At 38.9% G+C, this 18,049-nt stretch overlaps 1 protein-coding gene across 1 annotated transcript in view; it reads right to left on the bottom strand.

The window, feature by feature from the left end:
• LOC576385 (nuclear receptor subfamily 1 group D member 1) overlaps positions 1-18,049 on the bottom strand; it is a 124,934-nt gene that overhangs the window by 19,369 nt on the left and 87,516 nt on the right. The gene's annotated exons all lie outside the window — the stretch shown is intronic.

The following is an 18,049-nucleotide window of genomic DNA, read 5'->3' as shown; positions in this document are numbered from 1 at the left end:
AGATACAAAGAGAGAAATAGAGAAGAACAAAGGAATAGAAACAGAATGGAGGAAGAAGATAAATAGATGGAAAGGAGAGAGAAATAGAGAGAAAGAAAGATACAGACAAAGAGAAGAAGGAAAAGGAGAAGAAGGAAAAGAAGAAGAAGGAGAAGGAGAAGAAGAAGAAGAAAAGGAGGAGGAGGAGAAGAAGAAGAAGAAGAAGAAGAAGGAGAAGAAGAAGGAGAAGAAGGAGAAGAAGGAGAAGAAGAAAAGGAGGAGGAAGAAGAAGAGAAGAAGAGGAAGAGGAAGAAGAAGAGGAAGAGGAAGAAGAAGAAGAAAGGAAAAAGAGGATGAGGAAGAGGAGGAGGAACGGAAGGATAAAGAGTAGAGATAGGGAGACTGAACAAAAGAGAAAGGGAGCACAAATTTCATTACCGGAAATCGTCTTTAGAAAAACATAATAAACATAGAGAAATGACATAATTGGCCTGCAAGGGCGCCTGTCAAAAACACTACTCTCGTTTGAAAGGAAGAGCGGAAAATTATGGCTATCATGAGAATTAAAATGAGCAGTTTTGGGAGGAGCGCTTCATTAATTATTTGCAATACTATACACCGAGGACCGGCCTCAAAAACACTGACCTATTATATATGTAGCACCTTGGGAAAAAATACCACAAAAGGAAGGTTGAGTTCAGACAAAGGTGAGAAACATTTCAAAACGCTCATTCCGCCTTCAAAATGAAGCATAAATGCACCCTTAATCTATTAGTTTGCTTTAGAAGAAAGCAGAAATGCCCCTTGAAAAAGAATTGTACTTCAAATACCCTTGATTCAAAATATGACAAGAAAGAGTTAATGTGTGTGGACCAAACAATCATGATAGGGAGATAGGGGAGAGGGAGGGAGGGAAGTAGAAAGAGATCAATGATAATTTTCAGGATTATCCTCGATAATGAATCAAAAGGATAAGACTAAAAGCTCTACACAAACCTTTTTGAAATAAAATTAATTGTAGATTTTAGTTTAACAAACATTTGTCTTTGCATTTTTGTCCAAATGCATAATTTCTTCTTCTAAAATCATAATTCATCTAATTTCTTTTATAATGAAAAAAATATGAAATATGAAAGAAGCGTCATTACTCCTAATCACTGTCATTTCATTCTCTAAACATATTCATACTTACGCACAAGAAGTATGCTAATTTTCAGATTTGTGAAATTCTATATATTCTTGGCTAGACGTGACCCAGACAAACAGGCAGAATAATTTTTGCGAAATTGACCCGGAGGCCTTTGGAGAAAAAAAATATAAATGTCCACCATCTCATAGGTTCTTTCTTTCTGACCTCTCTCTTTCTGCTCCCTCCCCCTCTCTCTGACTCTATCTCCTCTTTTTCTAACTCTCAATTTTTCTTTTCTCCTCTTTCCTCTCCTTATCTCTCCCTCTCTCTCCTCATCCTGCTCTTCTTCCCCCTCTCTCTCTCTCTTCATCTCTCCTTCACATCCACTCCTCTTTCTCTCCCAGTCTTCATCTCTCTCTCTCTCTCTCTCTCTCTCCCTCTCTCGATCTATCCCTGATGAAGTGGGTCAGAGATACCAGCCTCTAGGGCCCAAGGGAGGCGACGGCCATCGTCAGTTTTAATGAAATTCAGTGACGCATGCATACCAACGTCCAGCGGCTTTGCAGGTCAATTCTCTGGCCAATCCGTATTGGTCGTGGGTCAATTTTGACCTCTCGCTCTCTCCCCCACATCCAAGCAATATAAGCTTAATGGAAGAAGTACGTCGAAGGAGACATTAAGAAAATTAGCTGGACATGGTCATATATCATTAGGATACGCATCAATGATAAGTTATTTCCTTCTTTGAATGGTCAGAATGAATCTTGACAGTTTTTTTTCCTCAGTGTAAGGTCAAGACGGATGGAGACAGATTTGTTTTGTCTCATCAGTTTGTCACAATAAAACGTACAATATGCTATCTTCACTATAAACCAGATGGGCATTACCTTATATCATTGTACGGTGGTCAATTAAGACATATGCTCTGCCAATGAATATTCCATGCTCCATCTTGTCCATGACTTAGGGTTAGAGTCAGGCTTGCATATGGATTTAATTTAGGTCTGGGGTTAGAGTTAGGTACAGCGATTGGTCCAGGGGATGAAGTGCACTGACTTTGGTTAGTGTGCATATCAGGGGCCCGTTTCATAAAACTTGTTATCTATAACAACTGCTAAATTTCTTTGACAAATTTGCTCTCAGCCAATCAGATGCCATGATTTCAGTAGTTTATAACAGTATCTTGTGACTTGTTATTGATAACAAGTTTTATGACATAGGGCCCTGATCAACAAGTAACTGACGCCAGAATATGTGTGATGGTACAACCCGTTTTCACAGGGCGAACACTATTCTGATAAGCAACAAACAATGTGTATAGCTACCATTCTGTCATAATGTACAGGTGCAATTGGAAATGAAAGGAAATTGACTCAAATTTCTAAATAATTAATATATCAATGATAATCAAGTCCATTTCTGATATAAAGAATGAAGTAAACAACAAAGCAAAATTAAGTACATCTTTCCAGAAAAACAAACAGATAAATATCTTTTTGTAGAGTTACTCAAATGCAGAAAATATATCCATATCAATGTAATGTGAACAATGAAAGTAAGTGATAACAATTGTTTTAACAACAAAAACAATTGAATCATAGGTTGATTAAGGGGCAAGTATTGTTATTTCTCAAATTACTCAAATGCAGAAACTAAATCCATATCAATGTGCTCGTAAGTGATAACAATTGAATCATATTATAGGTTGATTATGGGGCAAGTATTGTTAGTTCTCATAAAACATTTCCTTTTGGCGTTCATAAGAGGAAGCCTTATTACCTAAAATTTGTTGGTCTGGGAAATTGGAATTTAGAGCTCCCCATCAAAGGTCACAGCCGAGAAATACATTCGGGTCAGTTTTGAAGCCTTGGTGTATTTCTCTTGGTGTTTCTTCCTCAGACGGAATTAAAGGCTGCCCCCAAGTGTACTAATCTTCCTTCATCTTCTCAACTACTAGACTTGACCTCTAGCCCTAATCGTCTCTTCTTCATCTACTTTTAATTCCTTTTGATTTTCATATCAAATGACAAGTCCTCCTGTTTTTGTTGTTATCAAGATCCACTCCTATAAACCCTTTCTTCACTTTCTTTTCACTTCCCTTACACTATTTTCTTGAATCCTATTTCAAGACTGGAATTAATTTCCTAACAAAATATAACTCTCTATTCTTAGTTCATATTAATCCCCTATATTCTCTAATCCCTCTTAATACTAGAATTAGTTTTCCAGGACAAACAGCAACTTAATGTCATCAGAAGAATTGCTCCGAAGATAATTTTCATCCTGTATTTTCAGTAATTTTCTACTCTCCCCATCTTGCTTTTGATTTCAACTTAAAACTGTATTCTTCTTTTTCTATCAAAGTTCTCTCTACACTTCACTTTTGAAAAATTAATGTTTACCAGTTTCATTTCTCACCTCAAGTCCATTGCATCACTGTTCTTCAGTCTTGGTTATTTTCAACACCCAAAATTTCTTCCCCGTTTTCTTTAACACTCAGTGTGCTTCCCACTTCCTTTCAATTTTCATATTTATGTTTTGTTTAGTTTAGTTGTTTATGTGAATTTAGTTTTCCTATTAACTACGAATACAAATAGAATGGTTGGCTTTTCTCCTTTCCATACTCAAATATGGGCCATCGTTGAAGCTCTTCATGAAGTCCTGCAAGGATTATTATCACCAACCAACTCTTCTCTCTCGTGTTTGTTTTTACTTAAGTACTTACAAATTTGACTGGTCAAACTGCTTTGCGAGCGGGCTTTAATGGGCAAAGAAATTGGTCAAGGTAACGTTAGCAGACGGTCGTTCTTTTATTAAAACTTTCATCTGGGTCGAACGTCCGGCCAGCCTAGGTAAGTCACAAGAATAAGCAGACACTTGGCATTGTTGTCGTGGCGTGGAATGACCGGAGGGGCGTAGAATGGCCGGAGGGGCACACTAAATGAGAGGGCTCCGTCTTAGGAAAGAAGACGACGATTCACCACGAAATTGAGAATTCTTGTTTTGCGAGGAGGAAGAATATTACCAAGGATTTGGGGGTCTGACAACTGGGCGCAACGTTTACAGCATTACAAGATGTACAGACGAGGGTTCTACGCCACACACTCCAGGGGGGGGGGGGGGTGTTTCACAAGGATCCTAAGTCGAACTTAACTCTAAGTTGGACTTATAAATTATGAAGAGCCATTTGTAGCCTTAAAATTAAATGATTCCAAAAGTGAAAATTGAAGTATTTTAGACTTTTCGTAAATTCCACATCAAGAACATGAATCTTCTTAATAGAAAATATGAATGATTTGAATCAAAATGTTATGCCTTTTGAAATAACTTTTACAAAATATTTTCAATGGTGCTAACGGCTTTCCATAGTTGTTAAGTCCAACTTAGAGATAAGTTCAATTTAGGATCTTTAAGAAACATCCCCCAGGGACAATTGTTCTACAGTAACCTATACTGAAAGAATTCATAACTTCAAACCTTACTCTAACCCTAAACCTAACCTCAAGCCCATGTAGTTTTTTTTATGAAAAGAAATAATTACCATGGATTTGGGGACTGAAAATAGGGCCCGATTTTCACAATATATCAAGATGCATAGAAGAGAGCTTTACGACACATGCTTTGAAGTAAATTTCTAACATTGACATGATAAAGCCTGGAGAAAAATTAGGCTGTAGAGAAAAATCTGATCACCTCGTGGGGGTATGGGAACCAGTGGATTTGTGTAAATTATTTATACGTAAGCCTACCGTACGTGTAAGAGGTCTTCCACTCATAAGTTAAATTAAGCTCCAATAAAGCTTTGAATAAATTTTAGATGTTAAAAAAGGGACTGGTAAGCATTAATTTGACATTTTTTGACTCTCAGCAGGTGACAATAGTGAGATTTTAAAGTCTTCCTGTTAGTTTTTTTTACTCTCCATGCCAATTTTCTCCTTTCCCATTCTTACTCTCTCTCTCTCTCTCTCTCTCTCTCTCTCTCCCTCTGTCTATCTCTGCATGTCTCTGTCTCTCTCTCTCTCTCTCTCTTTCTCTTTCCTTCTCTCCCTCTCTCTCCTGTTTACTGTCCTGCCATTCAATCAAGTGACCATTGTCCCACGCTTTTTTATAAAAAGACAAAAAGAAGAAGCCAAAAAAAAATCAGCCAATTTTGATATCATATCCCTCTTGACCTGAACCTGTTTACATCGAGGTCAGGCGTGTCGGTTGCAGGATACATAAGCAGTTTACCGATTTCTGTGGGTGTTTTATAAGGAGAGTTTAGATATATGAGCCAGCTATCATGTCCATAGGTGTCTATGTGGGAGGGATGCTTGATGGATTTGTTATTTTGTTTTTGATTACGCAGTGAGATTGTATGCCTCAACAGAGCTGTTTGGATAGAGGGTATGCATGGGTCTGAGGCAAGGTGTAATTTTGAGTCTAAAATAACTTGATATTCAGCTGAAATTAAAAAAAAAAAAGAGGGAGGAAAGAGAGAGACAGAGACAGAGACATACAGAGAGACAGAGACAGACAGACAGACAGAGAGAGAGAGAGAGAGAGAGAGAGAGAGAGAAAGAGAGAGAGAGAAGTGAAGGTCACTTTTAGGGCTATGTCTTCATCATTTGATGTTGTTTGTTGTTACCAGAGTTGAGGGTACGATCTTGCTTAGATGTTAAAATGTTATGGCTACTGCTATTGATGTGGCAGTATGCAGCAGCTACCATCATTAAAACAATGTGTGGTAGATATTTTTACAAGTTAATTTTACCAATTTTTACACTTTGATATTTACAAAAAGATACCTAAATCTGGCTTGCCCAACAATGATGATGCTCCTGTATCTAAGCTTCATACAATATTTTTCTAAGAGGAAATAAACAATACACCTTTATCCAAAGCACTGAATAGCCAAATGGCGCATATGACCTGGATCTTTTTTGAAGGTTGGAAGGCAAATTTGTATAAATGATAGTGGATGTCTAGTCATGATTTGATTTAGAGAATAACACATGGATAATATTACTGGCCTACGGAGGGAAGCTGTGAAGGTTAGAGCGCTGGTGTCATTCAACTTAGATGCAAAGATGGGTGGTAAGAGAAAGAGAGGGAGGTAAGAGATAGAGAGGAAGAGAGAGACACGCAGAGAGACAGACGGACAGACAGTGAAAGATAGAGAGACAGAGAGCATAGAAGAGGGATAAAGAGAAGAGGGTTAAAGAGAAGAGGGAATAAGAGAAGCGGGATAAAAAGAGGAGAGATAAAGAGTAAGATAAAGATATATAGCAATGTGGCAAGTAAGAGGTATGAGAAGAGATAAAGATGTAAGAGAAAAGGATGGCTAACAGGAAGAGATGGAGAAAGGGAGCAAGAGAGAGAGAGAGAGAGAGATGGGGAAAGGGAGAAAGGGAGCAAGAGAGAGAGAGAGAGAGAGAGATGGGGAAAGGGAGAAAGGGAGCAAGAGAGAGACAGACAGAGAGACAGACAGACAGACAGAGTAGGGGGTATATCGTCCTTGTTTTCACGAAGTGACGGTAGTGAGGAAAATCGTAACGCAAAGTGAATGCAATTTTTTTTCACTACCGTCACTTCGTGAAAACAGCGACGATATGAGAGACCTCCAGATAGTGATAAAGAATAGCAGAAAAAGAGGCAATGAGAGATCTGAGAGATAGAAAAGAGGACATGGAAGAGGCCAAGAGAGATGGGGAGAGTTGGTTACTGAGACAGAGGGAAAACAAAGAAAAACAGGAAAGAAAAAAAGGAGATAAGACAGTATAATAAGACAGAAAAACAAAGCAAGAGAATGAGAGTTAGCGATAACATAAGTAATAGATAAAGTGGAAGGGTGAAATCGATGAAATCGATGAAACAATGAAGAAAAGATAACCAAAATGTCCAAAGACATACCCGACTGGTCAAATGCAAATTTGAAAATTCATGACCAAGATGATCAATTGCACAAAAAGCTATAAACAGCACACAGCAGGACGCTGAACAAATAGACAATAAATAGTGAAATAGAGCAACAACAAAAAAGAAAGATGTGAAAAATATAAAGTGTCCAGTGTAAGAAATGGGGGTCAGTTGGTGTGACCTGAACGTTCACAATGTGACCTCATCATCATACAAAGCACCTGGACAAGGATTGAATTCCATGATGAAAGAAGATATTATAATAATAGAGAGGGAGAGGGAGGGAGAGAGAGACAGAGAGAGACAGAGGGAGAGTGGAAGGGAGAGAGAAAGAGAGAAATAGAGAGAGAAAAAACATTTTAAAAGAGGAGAGAGAGAAAAGATTTTAAAACCCCCAAAACAAATTACTAAGTAACTAAAACTGCATACACAATCACAACTACTTTAAAGAACATCCTACATGATCTTAATTTTCCTTCTTTACTGTAAAAATCCAACAAAAAAATGTGGCATTCAAATGCTTGGCCGACTCTTCTGAAGTCATGAACAAACAAATCAAAACTAAATTTCCTAACATTTAGATAGTTTTATCAATTTATCATGATAAAAAATTCTTAACAAAAGGTTGGAGGTCAACATACCGGACTGACATTTATGAAGAATTCAATTGTGCACTTGAAAGGAATCTTGGGCGAAACAGACTCTGACCCGTCCAGTATAAGCTTGACCAGACCAGACCTTTTTTGCATGCACAGACACGGGTCAGTTGTAATGGATAACGAAGGGTCTGGGAAAGGAGACCACACAGAGACCGCAGTCAATAGGCCCTAATAATACTGAACACCTGTAGATAGTCTCTGACACAACCAGAAATTGACACAGCTAGGCTCTGCTCAAGACTTCATGAAATTGTGTTCATGGGTCAAACAAGAGTCTCCATCTGCAGACTACACCAGACCGATGGTCATCTAATCTCGCTCTGACCCAAGGGCTTGACCATTACTGCTTCGTTGTCCATCGCAGGAATGTACAGGTCAAGGATTCTACCCAGATTTAGGCCCAAATTCAAGTTGAACGGAAATTGAAAAGTGGCCATGGGAGTGTGTTTTATATTGATTCAGCCATGCAGTTTTAATTCATTTCTAGTTTATTATTTTACCATACAAAAGTAGAGAACACTGCCAGGAGATTCAGGGAAAATGAAGTGTTTTTAATCCATCTCCTTTCTTTGCTAGCAAAATCTCATATTTTAACGTGATCACAAAAACTTTCAAAAATCAACCTAGGGCATTTTCAAGAGCACCTATCTCCTCCGAGTTAACGTATCTGTAGTTCTATTCAGTAGTCTCTATATAAATTATGCTGTATTAGTAATCTCTAAAGGATTAGTGTTCCCCACACCAGACAAAATACGGATTAAGTGAAGAATATATCATTTCTATATAAAGCCAGAAGGGCATTAACTCTCTGTAAGAGAATATGAGTTAACGTCATTCTTGCTCCAAACAGATGATATTCTACTTTCTTATGACTACAAAAAAAGTTTTAACTCAATGCCTACCACAACTGGGGAGTTTATGAGTGAATTCAGCAGTCAACATCTTAACGGCTTCATAATAGCGTCCAAATATCATATATTCTGTTTTCATAATATTAAACTTGTTTGGTGGGAAAATAATAATACTTCTTGCATAAATAGTGAATTATTTAAACAGAAAGCTTTGTATCTATGGCGATATGATGTAAACAACCTTTTCATTCTATTGTGATAGTATATGTAAATGTAAATCAAGGATGAAAATAAAGAGTTGTTTTCGGAACTCTATGAGAAAGAGCTTTCAATGCATTCTGACCAACCAACACAAAGTCACAAACAAAGTCATAAATAAAGTCGCTAAAAAGTATTGCATGAACAAAAAATGACAATGTCCATGCTCGCTGGAAACAAAGATTTTTAGTTCCACATTATGGCTAACTGAATAGTATGATCCCTTTCAAAAGCTGAAGCCCTTTTTTGCGGCTTGTCTTATTTTTAAGAAGAGTCTAAAGCTAGCTGACCGATCTGGAGGGATGGAATATGAGAGATGATTAAAAAAATGACCACATATGGTCACTTGGTCAATGGTCAAGCAAGCTAGCCTTTGAAATGACCATCTGGTCACTCCATCTCAAATATTTGATCTTGGTATCTCTCTGGCCGTCTCAAGACTGACCCACAGCATCTTAGGTTTGACCTTGCGAGATAATGTGAACTAAAATATGAGGGAGTAAACTTAGACCAAGGTGGATCTTCCTACTATAGTTTAGAGGAGTCAATAGTTTGATTCAGTCCAAACGAACCCCAAATATCTACAAATCTTTTACACATGGAGAAATCCCACTTTGTGCATTTTAGAAAAATCACAGGATAATATCAGATGCAAAAGATGAATATATAGATTTTTTTTTTACAAGTAATAAAATGTAGGTCTCTTAAGCCCATTCACGGGAGTTGTAAAACTCTAGTAAAACACTCCTTTCCCAGGTTTTATCACATTCAAAGGATCACTCATGTTCTACAGAATGTTTTGCGGTAGGGCTCCCTCTCTAGTCATGTGATGGAGCACTACATTCCCCCGACCGACCAGCACGTACAACTCATTGAGAGGTCAACGACAGGCATTGATGAACGCTGGAACCGTCGAGGGCCCTCCATTCGTGACTTGCCCGCTTCAATTTTCAGACGGATACGAGACGACTTTGGTCGTTGTGATCGTAATATTGAAGGTATTGAGAGCAAACAAATAAAGTGTTTTTAATTTTAGATCATAAATGATGATTGTCTAGGGTAGTATAATATTGGTTCCCTTTTTGGTGGGTATTTTGACATTTGTGTTTAATATAACTCCTTGGGGAGATGCAACTTTATATCATTATTACTCTGACTCTCTCTGTCTCTGTCTCTGTCTGTCTCTGTCTCTTTCCCCTCTCTCTCTTTCTCCTCCTCTCTCTCTTTCTTTCTTTATCCATCTCTCCCCCTCTCTTTTTCTATCGCCCCTCTCTCTCTCTCTCTTTCTCTCTCCCCCCCCCCCTTCCTCTCTCTTTTTTGTATCCTCCTCCCTACCCCTCTCTCTCTTTCTCTTCCTTGTTCTTCTTCATACATTTCATCAATTCATATGTTGAGACATTAAATCTTTTTAAAAATATGATGAGTTAAAGGCCTTCTGCCTCTCAGCAGATGAATTAAAGACTATCACTAGGCCTAAAAAAAAGATGTTATATCGTCCTTTAGGTGCCAAAACATGGGTCGGTTGGTCAATTTTTTTTTTTTTAATTTTTTTTAGAAACTTTCTCTCTCTTTGGGCTGATATTTCTCAGTTTTGAATACTTTAATACATACTTTTTTATTCATTAAACATTTTTTCCTCTAAAAAACGGTAAAAAAAACATAACTTTTTATAAAGCCGACCAGATTCCAAGATTATTTTTAGGCCCTATGTTCATATCTAAAGCAGATGATGACATTAAAAGAACAATTTTTTTTAATTTTTGCAGTATCTGGTAAAAAGAAAATGTTGGGGGAGGGGAGGCAACAGATAGAAAAGGGGCGGGGCATTTGGATTACTGAATGAATTGCACCTTGAATGAGTGATCAGAAAAATAATCCTCCCCTTTCCCGCTTCTTCTGAAACGTCACATTTACTTGGAGCTTTCAGACCAAGAGTGTCTGATGAATATGACTTTCGGCCCGACCCTCGTCTCACCCATCGAACCATAGTCTGAGGCTAATCCTTCAAAACCAAAGTCATCACCTGCACTTTCAATCTACCCTTCATCCGCTGAGAACCAGAAGGGTGTTAACTTTGTAAACTCATGCGAGTTAAAGCCCTTCTGACTAACAACAGACAACCCCCTGCCCAACCCCTATGTAGTAAAGCACACATGATTTAATTTAGAGGGAGGTGTAATGTCCGCTGAAAGCCAAAAGGGCGTTAACTCTGTAAACTCATGTGAGTTAAAGCCCTTCTGAATCCCAACAGACAACCCCTGCACAACCCCTATGTAGTAAAGCACACATGATTTAATTAAGAGGGGAAGTAATGTCTGCATAGAGCCAGAAGGGCGTTTAGTCTGTAAACTCATGTGAGTTAGCGCCTTTCTGACTCCGAACAGACAACCCCCTGCCAAACCCCTATGTAGTAAAACACACATGATTTAATTAAAAGGGGATGTAATGTCTGCTAAGAGCAAGAAGGGCATAAATACTACTTATTTCACATGACGTAATGCCCTACTGGCTATAGGCGCATAGCACATCCCCAGCCCATCCTTTAAATAGTAAGAGACTGTAATTCAATTAAGAGGGGGTGTCTGTAATTCAATTAAGAGGGGGAGTCCCATCTGCTTGGTGCTAGAAGGGCGGTAACATTTACCTCTATGTAAAGAGTAGGACATTAACAGCTTTCTGGCTCTCAGCACACGACAGATCCCTAGCCCATCCCCTCTGTAGTAAGAGTACATAATTCAATTAAGGGGGATATATGACAGGACTAATTATGACGAGATCTAGAATAGGGTTGAGGTAATTTCCAGCACAGACAAAGGGGGTTTGATTATTTAATTAAGGACTGTCATCGTGGGTCAAGGTCGGAGGGGATTAGAAGGGGTCATTTTCTGAGAGTGACCATCGCTTGACCATCGCTTATTAGGGGATGAAAGGAAGGTGGACGGGATAGGAGAAGGATGTCTTACTTTAGAGAGGATGAGAGTGATGAGGGAGGGAGAGAGAGAGAGAGGGAGGGAGGGAGGGAGAGAGGGTGGGAGGGAGGGAGGGAGGGAGGGAGGGAGGGAGGGAGGGAGAGAGGGTGGGAGGGAGGGAGAGAGGGAGGGAGGGAGGGAGGGAGGGAGAGAGGGAAAGAGGGAGGGAGGGAGAGAGGGAGAGAGATGAAGAGGGGTAGGGAGAGGGAGAGGGGAGAGGAGAAGGGAGAGAGTGAGTGAGGGAGGGAGGAAGATCTAGAGAGAAAGGGAGGGGAAAGAGGGAGACAGAGATAGAAAGAGAGAGGGAGAGAGAGAGAGAGAGAGATTTAAATAAACTGTTCAAAGTTGGAAAGGAAAGGGAATGCACACAAAGATTAAGAAAAGAGAGATGTAATTAGTGAGCCTGAGGAGAGAAAAAGACAAGAAAGAGTGATGCGACTGAGAAAGGGAGAGGCAGAGAACAAGAGAGAGAGAGGGAGGGCTATAAAGAAAAAGAGAGGGAGGTGTATAAATAAAGAGAGAGAGAGATTAAACGGAAATGGTAAACAATGGGAGAACAATGAACAGAAATTAGACAAAAGGAGAAATGGGAATAGACTCTCACTAAAAGAAAGAAACATAAAAAGAAAATCTAAACAAAGATAGGTAGAGAGCAATTGGAAAAGGGAGAAAGTGATAGATTTCTATTTGATTATTTCTCTTTGTAAACCGATCTGTAAATTTTTACCAGTGAAAAATAAATCACCTTATGGATAATAAATGCCTAATTACAGATGTACAATGAGAAGAGAGAGGCAGTAAAAATCAGGGTTTTCATTAAATGAAAGTACATTTGACATGTCGGCGCTAATAAGAACCGACGAATCCATCACATTCTTATTAGTACGGATTTGTTGCTTGGTAATAGTGATGACGAATTGAGAGCAACATCGTTTATTCCACTGCGAGTAGAAATGTTATTTAACCCTTGAAAAGGTTTCATCATGAGTTCAAGTTAGAAAAAAATCTCATAAAAATGAACGGTCAATAAGAGCCCTCCAAACACTTCTGTGAAGTGTGCAAAATATGACGTAAACTCATTGTAAACTGAAGCTAAATCAAACCAGTCATCTAGATAAAATGTTCCTCTTAAAGCAAATCTCAAGTTACACGTTGCAAGCCATGCCAATCCTTCTAAGTTCTTACTCAAATTAAACTGCCAATCTTCATGTTTAAAGAGAACAAATGCAAATGTCAAATTTTATTATAAAAATGATTTCTGGTGAATAATATTAGACTAGCACACATTTCTAGTGAGGCAAAATATACAATTATGTCACTCTGTAACACGCAGTGTAACGCACTGAAATTAAAACTGACATCTTCAAGTCAAAAAGGAAGAAAGAAATGGGCATCAAAACTGTGAAGAGTTCATTTTCAATGAAACAAGGGCAGTAGGCCTACAGCTTTACATCCCATCTGAGGGACATGTTTCTTCAAGAAAATCCATTGTTTACTACAAAAATACAGCTCCGTCTTGCAGGCTGCAGAATTCATTTATTTGGCACTGGCAAGGGCTGTATATCAATACATCCCACCAAAGGAATGTACAGTCAAACCTGCTTTAGTGACCACCTGTCTACAAAGACCACATTTTCTGTTTCCTTTCAAAATGGTTTCTCATTGAAACATGTACTAAAGGAACCTGTCTACAAAGTCCACATGTTTTGTTTCCCTTGAAAATGGTTTCTTATTGAAACACGTACTAATGAACCTGTCTACAAAGACCACATGTTTTGTTTTCCTTGAAAATGGTTTCTTATTGAAACACGTACTAATGAACCTGTCTACAAAGACCACTTTTTGTGTTTCCCTTAGGCAGTCGCTATAGACAGGTTTGACTGTACTTCCTTCAAGAAAATCTATTTGTTCACTTCTCCCAGCTCATGGGGACCTCTTCTTCCAATCCCTGACCGGCTCCAGAATTCGATCTGTCATTGGAAAGGTTTGGATTCAGATGCAACCGGCTCAGGTGACCCCTGGGTCACAATTCACGACTTCCTGCCAGGTCACGAGATACCTGGAGGGGTCGGCCGGCCGGCTTCTACGGGGCGTTGACTGACGACAATGAGTGGGGATGGGAGGGGGAAAGGGAAGGGAGAGGGGTTGGTGATATGGACAATCCATTAGATGAATCATAGATTGTCCAGAAATCATCCAGAAATCAATGACCAGATAATACGAATGTCCACTTAAAGCCACAACATGAGGCGCTGACCGTACTTTGAGATAATATCACCGGCATGACTCAAATCTCTAGAAGATTTGGGCCATGTAGATTAACGGATTAATGGATTATCAAAGCTCTATATATCGTTCCTGTTTTCACGAAGTGACGGTAGTGAGAAAAATCTGCACACAAATAGAATGCGATTTCCATTCACTACCGTCACTTCGTGAAAATAGGGACGATATGATCCCATTAATTGCTTTCATTTAAAGCACAATACAGATATTTCTACCGTCTATTGAGAACCAGGGCCATGTTTCATAAAACTTGTTATCAATAACAAGTTGATCTACATTTGCCACACTCAACCCAGGTGATGTAATTTGGTACCTGGTAGGAATTAATTCCTTGAAATGCTAGAGCGCCGCAATGGCACCACAGCTAAAGCGGGGGTAATAATCTTAGTTAGGAAGCGCTTAGTGATTCTAATAAGCGCTATATAAAAACTGAGTATTATTATTTATTATTAAGTTACAATAACTGTTAAAAGCTACTGAATTTGTGGGATTTAATCGGCGTCTAGTAAAAACAGCTTTGACGATTTTCTAGCAATCAATTCGGAAGATTAATGCTTTTCGAGCGCAATAACATTCCCTTTAACATAATTCATTGAGACAGAGGAAGTTTATATCATTTTTTTAAAGTGTTTTCTCAAAGTCTTCAAGATAAAGAATGTCTTTGTAAATCAAATTTGCCTCTATGCTCCCAAAATACATTGTCTTGAAGACTTGAGTGATTTCCTGTTCAGATAAATCTTACCCATTAATACCCCCGAAAGACAGCTCCATCTGCTAAGAGAGAGCGAGGAAGATATCGACATCATACAAGATGAAATGCACCAACACCCTTCAGCTCTCAGGGGATCATTCCTTGAAGACAGAGTAGGACAGTCACATCCCCCCTGGAGGAGGGTTTCTCCATTCATTACAAATTACACATAGTGCCCTTTTTGCTCTCAACGAAAAGTTTCTTCTCTCCATAACAGACTAAGGGTGCGTTCAAGCGACACTTTTGCACTCTAGAAACATGGTTTTCAGAGACGTTTAGTTTAAAACACGGTTCTGTTCAAGCTATTTTTTTGTCGGTCGTAAAAATAAACATGTTTAAAAACGCAAACATGAAATGCTGAAATAAAAATGCATTTTGCATGCTAAAAATCGCAAAAACAAGCAGAGATCTCAATCATGATTCTATAACGTTTGACCGACAGTCGACCGTAACATAAACGTAAACACAGACCGAAAGCATGCTGCGAAGTTGACCTATACTTCCTGGGTCAAACTGCACAGTGTGATGAGCAGTGGCTGGGCTTGAAATGAGCGAGAATCAGCGTTGATGAAAAATCGCTCTTCCGCTGTAACCATGTTTTTTAACAGCGTTTTGATTTGTGATTCACGTTTGAGATGCTAGCTTCAAAAAATTGCTTGAACGCACCCTAAATTAGCCAACACTCCTCTGGCTCTCAGGGGGCAGTTCCTTGAAGACAGAGGAGGGAGGGTTACCCCCCACAGAGCCCTCAGAGAGGAAAGTTTCTCCTATTTATGGCAGACTCATCATCATCATCATCACCAGTGTGAGATGCTGAGGGAATTGGAGTGAAAGATGGCACTTGGCCGGGGTCAGCTCTGAAGCAATGGACTAGCCTTGACCACGAGGGACGGACACAAAGAAAGGCATGCATCATCATGACCCTCAGGACACCTTAAAGGGACTCATCAAGATTTTAAAGCCCCAAAGCACTACTTTTAGCTACTTGTGTCCTCCCTTTAGCAAACAATGCCTAATCGGTGACCATTGGTCCCCTTTTTCTTATGTTAATCGAAAGTGACCATGAAGGGAGGTTTAATCCCACCTGGCAAAACTAGTGCAGAGGGGCTTTAAGTAAGGAAAATATATACTGGAGTTTAACAAAATGCAGTGGACCCTCTCTCTGCAAGCTTGCAGGACTTCTGTATGTATTGGCAGCAAAGAAACATAATTGCATGTTCCTAAATTACCTGCTGTATCAACATTCAACAGTATTAGTAACTTCATCCAACTAACATTTGAAATCTGTCACACACATTGTTCAATTTTCAAAGGCATTTATCACTCCTCAATTTAGCAGCACATGAACATAATTGCATGTTCATAATGTACTTGCTGTGTCAACATTCAACAGTATTAATAACTTCATCCAACTAACATTTGAAATCTGTCACACAAATTGTTGAATTTTCAAAAGCATTAATAAATCCTCAATTTGGCAGCACAGGAACATAATTGCATGTTCATAATTTACTTGCTGTATCAACATTCAACAGTATTTGTAACTTCATCCAACTAACATTTGAAATCTGTCACACAAATTGTTGAATTTTCACATTTTTCACAAAAGGAACAGCACAGGAACATAATTGCATGTCCATATTTGCTTGCAGCTAGTACCACCTTGATCAGTCTTTCCGACTCATATTTGCGTTGACCGACTCCAAGAATTATTCAGAAAGAAAAATGGAAAATGTAGCGGGCATTAATGAACTTGGCTTTAAAAATGGTCTTTCTTGCATGATTGCAGTCGTCATGGAAACAGCTCTCTATATCGGCAGAAAATGGTTTTTATTACGTCAACGCACTTGAAAATAGCAAAGCATGCATCATTTCTGGAGGAGAAAGAGCGCGACACAACGTAGGTGACTGATTTTCGAGAACATCAACTATTCAGACGTCTACGATAAAAATTCAGACAAATGCTTATGCTGTAGCACAATTAACAACTAAATTATTCATACCCTTGCCAAGTAATTCAATTTTTGAAGTACCGGTATGCGAAAAAATTGATTTATCCCAATTTGTATTTCTTGAGGATGTGACATTTCATAGCATACATCTAAAAGTACTCAACAAAGGCTCTAATTCAACAAGCCCCTGTTCCCTTCTTGAGTTACAAAAACCACTGAGAACATCAAATTTAGAAGGGCTATGAATAATTCAGTTGATAACTGTATGTCCGGAAATTCATATTGTCTTTTGGAGCCAGAAGGGTGTGGCCTCATATACTTTAATACAGACTTAACGCCTTTATGGCTCTAAACAGACAATATATATTTAATATCCAGGGCCTATTCTTGTTTTATATTTAGCGCACAAAGAAATATCACATTTATAAAGAAACTCACGATACTGATGCATTTAACTGCAATATTAAATTCTTCATCTTGTATCCGAAGGAAATCGAAAGAGGCACAGATCCAGGACGTAAGGGGAATTAAGAGAGGGAATAAAGCAATATTATTTTTGTTCATCCAAAGCTTCAGGCATGCTAAGCTTTGGTTAAAATAAGGAGGGATAGTATTAGCTTAGTTGAGCACTTCCCTGGAGTCCACCACAATAGGCCTGTCCTCATAAGCTCGAGACTGCCAAATATCCTGCTATTTGAACTATCCCGATCGCAAATTATCCAGTTAATTTGCGCCTTCATCAGCCCGAAGTTGCAATTAGCGGGATATTTGGTCGAGATAATCATCCCAAGATATCTTGGGCTAGTTTGCAAAATATCTGAAGACTGGCACTATGCGTGAACGTTGAGCGAAATATCTTGAGCAAATTTCTTGAGCTTGAGTTTCAAGTTTGGAGGTCAAGTCTCAAGCTGATGAAGACGCAATTTGTAACTTTGGGATTATCTCCCAAATCAGAAATAGCGGGCTATTTGGCAATCTCGGGCTGATGAAAACGGGCCTCATGCGGTAACATTACAAAATGACAGTTTTATGCAACAGTCCTCGTTCTCTTTCTCTTCCCCTCCAAAATGAATCGATAATCAGAGAACATTACGACGACGGAATGATGATGACGTGCAGTATCACAAGCACAATCACTCGCCTACGGGGTGCTCAAAGATCGGCAGAGGCTTACCAAATTGTCCTCAAAAGGAACAATCTTCAGGAAAGACGTCTCAAACTTCAAAACGGGAAAACCCCTATCCAATGCAAAGGCCTATCAATTTCTCCCTTCGTAGTGTTGCAAATGCTAAATAAATTACATTCGAAACGAGAATT

Source organism: Strongylocentrotus purpuratus, unplaced genomic scaffold (assembly GCF_000002235.5).
Source record: "Strongylocentrotus purpuratus isolate Spur 01 unplaced genomic scaffold, Spur_5.0 spur5_scaffold_18, whole genome shotgun sequence".
Lineage (NCBI taxonomy): Eukaryota > Metazoa > Echinodermata > Echinoidea > Camarodonta > Strongylocentrotidae > Strongylocentrotus > Strongylocentrotus purpuratus.
This window is presented reverse-complemented; position numbering and strand designations above follow the sequence as displayed.